Here is an 11,183-nt window from a genome sequence, read left to right on the forward strand (position 1 = left end):
AACTGGAGGTGGGAGGGGCCACTCGGTACTCCACTGGGTTTGGTACAATTGAAGAGGGCCTCATATCCAGTTGAGGCAGGAGACTGAGGATTCCACTCATTTCAGACTCCGATCACAGGGTCCTTGCAGACTTGGGACAGGAGAGTCAGGCCTCGTCTTGGGTTGAGGCATGGAAATCCGCTTGCCTCTCGAGGTGTTCACGGGGTGAGAGGCCACTTGTCGAGCTGTTTTTGGAACCTGGGGGGTTTTCCGGAGGATGCACGAAGGAGTCACTGCCCCTTCCTGTTCACTTCATTCACAGGGTGGAGTTTAAAGAGGTGTCTCGGCATTGGGTTCTTATCAAGAGGGGACCGGGAAATCAGGGTCATTCGGAATGTGGAACAATCCACGAGGCCACGTCTGTAATTTCGTCGTGAGACAGGCCTCATCCTGAGATGGGACCGGAGGGTCGGCAACCCCTTCCAGACAAAGCAGAGGAGTCGACCCTCCTGTGGAGATAAGGAGGGTAGAAGGGGCTCAGAGGAAGTGGTGCCGGAAAACCTCGGTGCTGCTCACGAGTGAGACAGGTATGTCGGGGAACATTGTGGGTCGCATCAAGGGTGCCAAGTACCGTTTGGACCTCCAATTCTTAACGTGGGTCTTCTGCTGAGACGCTATAGCGGGAACAGGCTTCATCTTGCGATGACTGGGGAACCACGGGGTTTTATTCGAGTTGCGGCGGGATTCTCGAGTTACGACGGGGAATTCAGGATGCCTCTTGTGTTGGCCCAGGGAAGTCTAATCTTCCATTGGAGTTGCGATGGAAAGCTGGCTATGGCTCTCGAGTGACTGCAGGGCAAAAAGACTTCATTTAGGCTTGTGTCCAGAAGCCAATGTTCCTCTCCAGGGTCGAGACGGACCTCGGGGTTGCAATTCATACTCACTCGGGGAGACAGGTATTCATCGCGAGTGGAAGCAAAGAACCGTGCTCTGCTCTCGAGTCGCGACGGGTATCTCTTGGAGCTCACTGAGTGGACTAAAGGAAGTCAAGCCTCCTGAGGCGTTTGGAGAGAGGTCACGAGATTGGTCTCTAGGCCACGCAGGAGACGAAGGCCCTCATCTCGCGATGACGGGGGAGTCCCGGGGTTGTTCTCGAGCGGAGGACCCAGTGTTCGGTTTCTCATGAGGTATGATGGCATAGTCAGTGAGCCTCTGGTGGGGGGGCAGGGCCGTCGGGTCTCCATGCTAGTGGCGAGGGGGAGCGCGTCATGTCTCTTGAGTCATGGTAGGGGAATCTGTCCTCGAGACGTGTTGAAGAAGGTCTCTCGAGGTCTTTCTCGGGTTGAGGCAAGAAACCCTGAGTTCCCTCGATTTGTGCAGGTGACCTCAGTGGGCTTCTCATGGTGGCTCTGAGAATTCAGGAAAACTGGAGGTGGGAGGGGCCTCTCGGGTCTCCACTGCGTTTGGTGCATTTGAAGAGCGCCTCATCTCCAGTTGAGGCAGGTTCGTCAGGGTTCCTCTCCATTTCAGACTCCGATCCAGGGTCCTTGCAGAGTTGGTACAGGAGAGTCAGGCCTCATCTTGGGTTGAGGCATGGAACTCCGCTTGCCTCTCGAGGTGTTCACGAGATGAGAGGCCACTTGTCGAGCCTTGTTTCGAACCGGGGGCGTTTTCCGGAGGATGCACGAGGGAGTCACTGCCCCTTCCTGTTGACTTCATTCACAGGTTGGAGTTAAAAAAGTGTCCGGGCATCGGGTTCTTATCAAGAGTAGACCGGGAAATCGGGGTCTTTCGGAATGTGGAACCGTCCACGAGGCCACGTCTGTAATTTCGTCCTGACACCGGCCACATCCTGAGGTGCTACAGGAAGGTCGGTAACCCCTTCCAGACAAAGCAGGGGAATCGACCCTATGTCGAAATTAGGAGGGTAGAAGGGGCTCGGAGGAAGTGGTGCGGGAAAACCTCGGTGTTCCTCTCGAGGGATACCGGTATGTCGGGGAACTTTGTGGGTCGCATCAAGGGTGCCAAGTACCGTTTGGACCTCCAGTTCTTAACGTGGGACTTCTCCTGAGACGCTCTATCGGGAAAGGGCTTTATCTTGCGATGACGGGGGAAACCACGGGGTTTTTCTCGAGTTGCAGCGGGATTTTCGAGTTACGACGGGAAATTCAGGATGCCTCTTGTGTTGGCCCAGGGAAGTCCAATGTTCCATTCGAGTTTCGAAGGAAAGCTTGGGATTGCTCTCGAGTGACTGCAGGGCAAATAGACCTCATCTAGGCTTGTGTCCAGAAGTCAATGTTCCTCTCCAGTGTCGACAGGGATATCGGGGTTGGATTCCAGACGCACCCGGGGAGACAGGCATTCATCTCGAGTGGAAGCAAAGAATCCCGCTCTGCTCTCGAGTCGCGACGGGTATCTCTTGGAGCTCACTGAGTGGACTAAAGGGAGTCAAGCCTCCTGAGGCGTTTGGCGAGAGGTCGCGAGTTTGGTCTCTAAGCCATGCAGGAGACGAGGCCCTCATCTCGCGATGACGGGGGAGTCTTGTGGTTTTTCTCGAGCGGCGGCCCCGCTATGCGGTTTCTCACCAGGTAAGACGGCGAGGTCAGTGAGACTCTGTTGAGGCGCCAGAGAAGTCACGTCTCCATGCTAGTGGCAAGGGGGAGTGCGTCATGTCTCTTGAGTCATGGTAGGGGAATCGGGCCTCGAGACGCTTTGAAGGACTCTCAATGTCTTTCTGGTTTTGCGGCAGGAAACCCTGGGTTCCCTCGACTTGTGCAGGTGACCTCAGTGGGCTTCTCATGGTGGCTGTGAGAAGTCAGGGAAAATGGAGTTGGGAGGGTCCTCTCGGGACTCCACTGGGTTTGGTGCATTGGAAGAGGGCCTCATCTCCTGTTGAGGCAGGAACCTCAGCGTTCCTCTCCATTTCAGACTCCGATCGCAGTGTCCTTGCAGAGTTGGGCCCAGAGAGTCAGGCCTCGTCTTGGGTTGAGGCATGGAACTCCGCTTGCCTCTCGAGGTGTCCCCGCGAGAGAGGCCACTTGTCGAGCTGTATTTGGAACCTGGGGGTTTTCCGGACGATGCACGGGCGAGTCACTGCCCCTTCGTGTTGACTACATTCACAGGGTGGAGTTTTAAGAGGTGTCCGGGCATCGGGTTCTTATCAAGTGGGGACCTGGAAATTGGGGTCCTTCGGAATTTGGAACCACCCATGAGGCCACGTTTGGAATTTCGTCGTCAGACAGGCCTCATCCTGAGGTGCGACTGGAAGGTCGGCAACCCCTTCCAGACAAAGCAGGGGAGTCGACCCTCCTGTCGAGATCAGGAGGGTAGAAGGGGCTCAGAGGAAGTGGTGCCGGAAAACCTTGGTGTTACTCTCGAGGGAGACCGGTATGTCCGGGATCTTTGTGGTCCCATCAAGGGTGCCAAGTACCGTTTGGACCTCCAATTCTTAACGTGGGACTTCTCCTGAGACGCTGTAGCGGTAAAGGGTTCATATTGCGATGACGGGGGAACCACGTGGTTCTTCTCGAGTTGCGGCGGATTTCTCGAGTTACGACGGGGAATTCAGGATGTCTCTTGTGTTGATCCAGGGAAGTCCAATATTCCATTCGAGTTGCGAAGGAAAGCTGGGGATTGCTCTCGAGTGACTGCAGGGCAAATAGACCTCATCTAGGATTGTGTCCAGAAGCCAATGTTCCTCTCCAGGGGCGACACAGATCTCGGGGTTGCATTCCAGATTCACCCAGGGAGTCAGGCCTCGTCGCGAGTGGAAGCAAAGACCTCCATTCTCCTCTGGAGTAGTTACGTGTATTTGTTGGAGCCCACAGAGTGGCCTAACGGGAGCCACTCCTCCTGTGGAGTTTGGAAGGAGGAATCGGGATTGCACTCTAGGCCATGGGGGAAACGAAGGTCCTCATCTCGGGATGACGGGGGAGTCGCGGGGTTTTTCTTGAGCGGCGGCCCCGTGTTGGGTTTCTCACGAGGTCCGACGCCAAGCTCAGTGAGCCTCTCGTGGGGCACTAGGGAAGTCTGGTCTCCATGCGAGTGGCGATGGGGAGCGCGTCATTGCTCTCAAGTCATGGTAGGCGAATCGGGCCTCGAGACGCTTTGAAGGACTCTCGACGTCTTACTGGTTTTGCGGCAGGAAACCCTGGGTTCCCTCGACTTGTGCAGGTGACCTCAGGGGGCTTCTCATGGTGGCTCTGAGAAGTCAGGGAAACTGGAGGTGGGAGGGGCCTCTTGGGACTCCACTGGGTTTGGTGCATTGGAAGAGGGCCTCATCTCCAGTTGAGGCAGGAAACTGAGGGTTCCTCTCCATTTCAGACTCCGATCCCAGGGTCCTTGCAGAGTTGGGACAGGAGAGTCAGGCCCCGTCTTGGGTTGAGGCATGGAAATACGCTTGCCTCTCGAGGTGTTCACGGGGTGAGAGGCCACTTTTCGAGCTGTTTTTGTAACCTGGGGTGTTTTCCAGAGGATGCACGCGGGAGTCACTGCCCCTTCGTGTTGACTTCATTCACAGGGTGGAGTTCAAAGAGGTGTCCGGGCATCGGGTTCTTATCAAGAGGGGACCGGGAAATCGGGGTCCTTCGGAATGTGGAACCACCCATGAGGCCACATCTGGAATTTCGTCGGGAGACCGGCCTCATCCTGAGGTGCGACCGGAAGGTCGGCAACCCCTTCCAGATAAAGCAGGGGAGTCGACCCTCCTGTCGAGATGCGTAGGGTAGAATGGGCTCAGAGGAAGTGGTGCCAGAAAACTTTGGTGTTCCTCTCTAGGGAGACCGGTATATTTGGGAATTTTGTGGGTCCCATCAAGGGTGCCAAGTACCGTTTGGACCTCCAATTCTTAACGTGAGACTTCTCCTGAGACGCTATAGCGGGAAAGGGCTTCATCTTGCGATGATGGGGGAACCACATGGTTTTTCTCGAGTTGCGGCGGGATTCTCGAGTTACGACGGGGAATTCAGGATGCCTCTTGTGTTGATCCAGGGAAGTCCAATGTTCCATTCGAGTTGCGAAGGAAAGCTGGGGATTGCTCTCGAGTGACTGCAGGGCAAATAGACCTCATCTAGGCTTGTGTCCAGAAGCCAATGTTCCTCTCCAGGGGCGACACAGATCTCGGGGTTGCATTCCAGACTCACCCAGGGAGTCAGGCCTCGTCGCGAGTGGAAGCAAAGACCTCCATTCTCCTCTGGAGTAGTGACGGGTATTTGTTGGAGCCCACAGAGTGGCCTAACGGGAGCCACTCCTCCTGTGGAGTTTGGAAGGAGGAATCGGGATTGCACTCTAGGCCATGGGGGAAACGAAGGTCCTCATCTCGGGATGACGGGGGAGTCTCGGGGTTTTTCTGAGCGGCGGCCCCAGTGTGGGGTTTCTCACGAGGTCCGACGCCAAGCTCAGTGAGCCTCTCGTGGGGCACTAGGGAAGTCTGGTCTCCATGCGAGTGGCGAGGGGGAGCGCGTCATTGCTCTCAAGTCATGGTAGGGGAATCGGGCCTCGAGACGCTTTGAAGGACTCTCGACATCTTACTGGTTTTGCGGCAGGAAACCCTGGGTTCCCTCGACTTGTGCAGGTGACCTCAGGGGGCTTCTCATGGTGGCTCTGAGAAGTCAGGGAAACTGGAGGTGGGAGGGGCCTCTTGGGACTCCAATGGGTTTGGTGCATTGGAAGAGGGCCTCATCTCCAGTTGAGGCAGGAAACTGAGGGTTCCTCTCCATTTCAGACTCCGATCCCAGGGTCCTTGCAGAGTTGGGACAGGAGAGTCAGGCCTCGTCTTGGGTTGAGGCCTGGAAATACGCTTGCCTCTCGAGGTGTTCACGGGGTGAGAGGCCACTTGTCGAGCTGTTTTTGGAACCTGGGGGGTTTTCCGGAGGATGCACGCGGGAGTCACTGCCCCTTCCTGTTGACTTAATTCACAGGGTGGAGTTCAAAGAGGTGTCCGGGCATCGGGTTCTTATCAAGAGGGGCCCGGGAAATCGGGGTCCTTCGGAATGTGGAACCACCCACGAGGCCACGTCTGGAATTTCGTCGGGAGACCGGCCTCATCCTGAGGTGCGACCGGAAGGTCGGCAACCCCTTCCAGACAAAGCAGGGGAGTCGACCCTCCTGTCGAGATGCGTAGGGTAGAATGGGCTCAGAGGAAGTGGTGCCAGAAAACCTTGGTGTTCCTCTCGTGGGAGACCGGTATATTTGGGTATTTTGTGGGTCGCATCAAGGGTGCCAAGTACCGTTTGGACCTCCAATTCTTAACGTGAGACTTCTCCTGAGACTCTATAGCGGGAAAAGGCTTCATCTTGCGATGACGGGGGAACCACGTGGTTTTACTCGAGTTGTGGCGGGATTCTCGAGTTATGACTGGGCATTCAAGATGCCTCTTGTGTTGGCCCAGGGAAGTCCAATGTTCCATTCGAGTTGCGAAGGAAAGCTGGGAATTGCTCTCGAGTGACTTCAGGGCAAATAGACCTCATCTAGGCTTGGGTCCAGAAGCCAATGCTCCTCTGCAGGGTCGACATGGATCTCGGGGTTGCATTCCAGATGCATCCGGGGAGACAGGCATTCATCTCGAGTGGAAGCAAAGAACCCTGCTCTGCCCTCGAGTCGCGACGGGTATCTCTTGGAGCTCACAGAGTGGACGAAAGGGAGTCAAGCCTCCTGAGGCGTTTGGAGACAGGTCGGGAGATTGGTCTCTAGGCCATGCAGGAGACGAGGCCCTCATCTCGCAATGACGGGGGAGTCTCGGGGTTGATCTCGAGCGGCGGCCCAAGTGTGCGGTTTCTCACGAGGTAAGACGGCGAGGTCAGTGAGCCTCTCGTGGGGCACTAGGGAAGTCGGGTCTCCATGCGAGTGGCAAGGGGAAGCGCGTCATTGCTCTCAAGTCATGGTAGGGGAATCGGGCCTCGAGACGCTTTGAAGGACTCTCGACGTCCTACTGGTTTTGCGGCAGGAAACCCTGGGTTCCCTCGACTTGTGCAGGTGACCTCAGGGGGCTTCTCATGGTGGCTCTGAGAAGTCAGGGAAACTGGAGGTGGGAGGGGCCTCTTGGGACTCCACTGGGTTTGGTGCATTGGAAGAGGGCCTCATCTCCACTTGAGGCAGGAAACTGAGGGTTCCTCTCCATTTCAGACTCCGATCCCAGGGTCCTTGCAGAGTTGGGACAGGAGAGTCAGGCCTCGTCTTGGGTTGAGACACGGAAATACGCTTGCCCCTCGAGGTGTTCACGGGGTGTGAGGCCACTTGTCGAGCTGTTTTTGGAACCTGGGGGGTTTTCCGGAGGATGCACGCAGGAGTCACTGCCCCTTCCTGTTGACTTCATTCACAGGGTGGAGTTCAAAGAGGTGTCCGGGCATCGGGTTCTTATCAAGAGGGGACCGGGAAATCGGGGTCCTTCGGAATGTGGAACCACCCATGAGGCCACGTCTGGAATTTCGTCGGGAGACCGGCCTCATCCTGAGGTGCGACCGGAAGGTCGGCAACCCCTTCCAGATAAAGCAGGGGAGTCGACCCTCCTGTCGAGATGCGTAGGGTAGAATGGGCTCAGAGGAAGTGGTGCCAGAAAACCTTGGTGTTCTTCTCTAGGGAGACCGGTATATTTGGGAATTTTGTGGGTCGCATCAAGGGTGCCAAGTACCGTTTGGACCTCCAATTCTTAACGTGAGACTTCTCCTGAGACTCTATAGCGGGAAAAGGCTTCATCTTGCGATGACGGGGGAACCACATGGTTTTTCTCGAGTTGCGGCGGGATTCTCGAGTTACGACGGGGAATTCAGGATGCCTCTTGTGTTGGCCCAGGGTAGTCCAATGTTCCATTCGAGTTGGGAAGGAAAGCTGGGGATTGCTCTCGAGTGACTGCAGGGCAAATAGACCTCATCTAGGCTTGGGTCCAGAAGCCAATGCTCCTCTGCAGGGTCGACATGGATCTCGGGGTTGCATTCCAGACGCACCCGGGGAGACAGGCATTCATCTCGAGTGGAAGCAAAGAACCCCGCTCTGCCCTCGACTCGCGACGGGTATGTCTTGGAGCTCACAGAGTGGACGAAAGGGAGTCAAGCCTCCTGAGGCGTTTGGAGACAGGTCGGGAGATTGGTCTCTAGGCCATGCAGGAGACGAGGCCCTCATCTCGAAATGACGGGGGAGTCTCGGGGTTTATCTCGAGCGGCGGCCCCAGTGTGCAGTTTCTCACGAGGTAAGACGGCGAGGTCAGTGAGCCTCTCGTGGGGCACTAGGGAAGTCGGGTCTCCATGCGAGTGGCAAGGGGGAGAGCGTCATTGCTCTCAAGTCATGGTAGGGGAGTCGGGCCTCGAGACGCTTTGAAGGACTCTCGACGTCCTACCGGTTTTGTGGCAGGAAACCCTGGGTTCCCTCGACTTGTGCAGGTGACCTCAGGGGGCTTCTCATGGTGGCTCTGAGAAGTCAGGGAAACTGGAGGTGGGAGGGGCCTCTTGGGACTCCACTGGGTATGGTGCATTGGAAGAGGGCCTCATCTCCACTTGAGGCAGGAAACTGAGGGTTCCTCTCCATTTCAGACTCCGATCCCAGGGTCCTTGCAGAGTTGGGACAGGAGAGTCAGGCCTCGTCTTGGGTTGAGACACGGAAATACGCTTGCCCCTCGAGGTGTTCACGGGGTGAGAGGCCACTTGTCGAGCTGTTTTTGGAACCTGGGGGGTTTTCCGGAGGATGCACGCGGGAGTCACTGCCCCTTCCTGTTGACTTCATTCACAGGGTGGAGTTCAAAGAGGTGTCCGGGCATCGGGTTCTTATCAAGAGGGGACCGGGAAATCGGGGTCCTTCGGAATGTGGAACCACCCATGAGGCCACGTCTGGAATTTCGTCGGGAGACCGGCCTCATCCTGAGGTGCGACCGGAAGGTCGGCAACCCCTTCCAGATAAAGCAGGGGAGTCGACCCTCCTGTCGAGATGCGTAGGGTAGAATGGGCTCAGAGGAAGTGGTGCCAGAAAACCTTGGTGTTCTTCTCTAGGGAGACCGGTATATTTGGGAATTTTGTGGGTCGCATCAAGGGTGCCAAGTACCGTTTGGACCTCCAATTCTTAACGTGAGACTTCTCTTGAGATGCTATAGCGGGAAAGGGCTTCATCTTGCGATGACGGGGGAACCACGTGGTTTTTCTCGAGTTGCGGCGGGATTCTCGAGTTACGACGGGGAATTCAGGATGCCTCTTGTGTTGGCCCAGGGAAGTCCAATGTTCCATTCGAGTTGCGAAGGAAAGCTGGGGGTTGCTCTCGAGTGACTGCAGGGCAAATAGAGCTCATCTAGGTTTGTGTCCATAAGCAAATGTTCCTCTCCATGGTCGACAGGGATCTCGGGGTTGCATTCCAGATGCACCCGGGGAGACAGGCATTCATCTCGAGTGGAAGCAAAGAACCCCGCTCTGCTCGCGAGTCGCGACGGGTATCTCTTGGAGCTCACTGAGTGGACTAAAGGGAGTCAAGCCTCCTGAGGCGTTTGGAGAGAGGTCGCGAGATTCGTCCCTAGGCCATTCAGGAGACGAGGCCCTCATCTCGCGATGACGGGGGAGTCTCGGGGTTTTTCTCGAGCAGCGGACCCAGTGTTCGGTTTCTCATGAGGTACGAAGTTGTAGTCAGTGAGCCTCTCGTGGGGCGCCAGGGAAGTCGGGTCTCCATGCGAGTGGTGAGGGGGAGCGCATCATTGCTCTTGAGTCATGGTAGGGGAATCGGGCCTCGAGACGCGTTGAAGAAGGACTCTCGAGGTCTTTCTCGGGTTTCAGCAGGAAACCCTCGGTTCCCTCGACTTGTGCAGCTGACCTCAGGGAGCTTCTCATGGTGCTTCTGAGAAGTCAGGGAAACTGTGGAGGTGGGAGGGGCCTCTCGGGACTCCACTGGGTTTGGTGCATTGGAAGAGGGCCTCATCTCCAGTTGAGGCAGGAACCTCAGGGTTCCTTTGATTTCAGACTCTGATCGCAGGGTGCCTGCAGACTTGGGACAGGAGAGTCAGGCCTGGTCTTGGGTTGAGGCATGGAACTCCGCTAGCCTCTCGAGGTGTTCACGGGGTGAGAGGCCACTTGTCGAGCTGTATTTGGAACCTGGGGTTTTTTCCGGACGATGCACGGGCGAGTCACTGCCCCTTCGTTTTGACTTCATTCAAAGGGTGGAGTTCGAAGAGGTGTCCGGGCATAGGGTTCATATCAAGAGGGGACCGGGAAATCGGGGTCCTTCGGAATGTGGAACCACCCACGAGGCAACGTCTGGAATGTCGTCGTGAGACAGGCCTCATCCTGAGTTGCGACCGGAAGGTCGGCAACCCCTTCCAGACAAAGCAGGGGAGACGACCCTCCTGTCGAGATTAGGAGGGTAGAAGGGGCTCAGAGGAAATGGTGCCTGAAATCCTCGGTGTTCCTCTCGAGGGAGACCGGTATGTGGGGGAACTTTGTGGGTCGCATCAAGGGTGCCAAGTACCGTTTGGACCACCAATTCTTAACGTGGGACTTCTCCTGAGACGCTGTAGCGGGAAAGGGCTTCATGTTGCGATGACGGGGGAACCACGTGGTTTTTCTCGAGTTGCGGTGGATTTCTCGAGTTACGACGGGGAATTCAGGATGCCTCTTGTGTTGGCCCAGGAAGTCCAATCTTCCATTCGAGTTGCGAGGGATAGCTGGGGATTGCTTCCGAGTGACTGCAGGGCAAATAGACCTCATCTAGGCTTGTGTCCAGAAGCCAATGTTCCTGTCCAGGGGCGACACAGATCTCGGGGTTGCATTCCAGACTCACCGAGGGTGTCAGGCCTCCTCGCGAGTGGAAGTAAAGACCTCCATTGTCCTCTGGAGTAGTGACGGGTATTTGTTGGAGCCCACAGAGTGGCCTAAAGGGAGCCACTCCTCCTGTGGAGTTTGGAGAGAGGAATCCTGATTGCTCTCTAGGTCATGGGGGAATCGAAGGCCCTCATCTCGCGATGACGTGGGAGTCTCGGGGTTTTTCTTGAGCGGCGGCCCCAGTGTGGGGTTTCTAACGAGGTACGACGGGGAGGCAGTGAGCCTCTCGTGGGGTGCCAGGGAAGTCGGGTCACCATCCGAGAGGCCAGGGGAAGCGCGTGATTGCTCTCGAGTCATGGTAGGGGAAACGGGCCTCGAGACACCTTGAAGAAGGACTCTCGAGGTCTTTCTCGGGTTGCGGCAGGAAACCCTGGGTTCCCTCGACTTGTGCAGGTGACCTCAGGGGGCTTCTCATTGTGG

The 11,183-nt window shown here is 56.4% G+C and overlaps 1 long non-coding RNA gene across 2 annotated transcripts; it reads left to right on the plus strand.

The window, feature by feature from the left end:
• The first annotated feature begins 5,871 nt into the window (after positions 1–5,871).
• On the plus strand, positions 5,872–10,373 carry LOC139182617 (uncharacterized). Of its 2 annotated transcripts, XR_011566134.1 has the most exons (4): positions 5,872–6,043; positions 7,298–7,443; positions 8,698–8,843; positions 10,102–10,373. It is a non-coding gene; the product is annotated as an uncharacterized lncRNA (long non-coding RNA). The 2 variants fall into 2 exon arrangements; XR_011566133.1 differs by lacking the exon at positions 10,102–10,373 and having other exon boundaries at positions 8,698–8,883.
• The last annotated feature ends 810 nt before the right edge of the window (positions 10,374–11,183 follow it).

This window comes from Bos indicus, chromosome 4 (genome assembly GCF_029378745.1).
Source record: "Bos indicus isolate NIAB-ARS_2022 breed Sahiwal x Tharparkar chromosome 4, NIAB-ARS_B.indTharparkar_mat_pri_1.0, whole genome shotgun sequence".
Lineage (NCBI taxonomy): Eukaryota > Metazoa > Chordata > Mammalia > Artiodactyla > Bovidae > Bos > Bos indicus.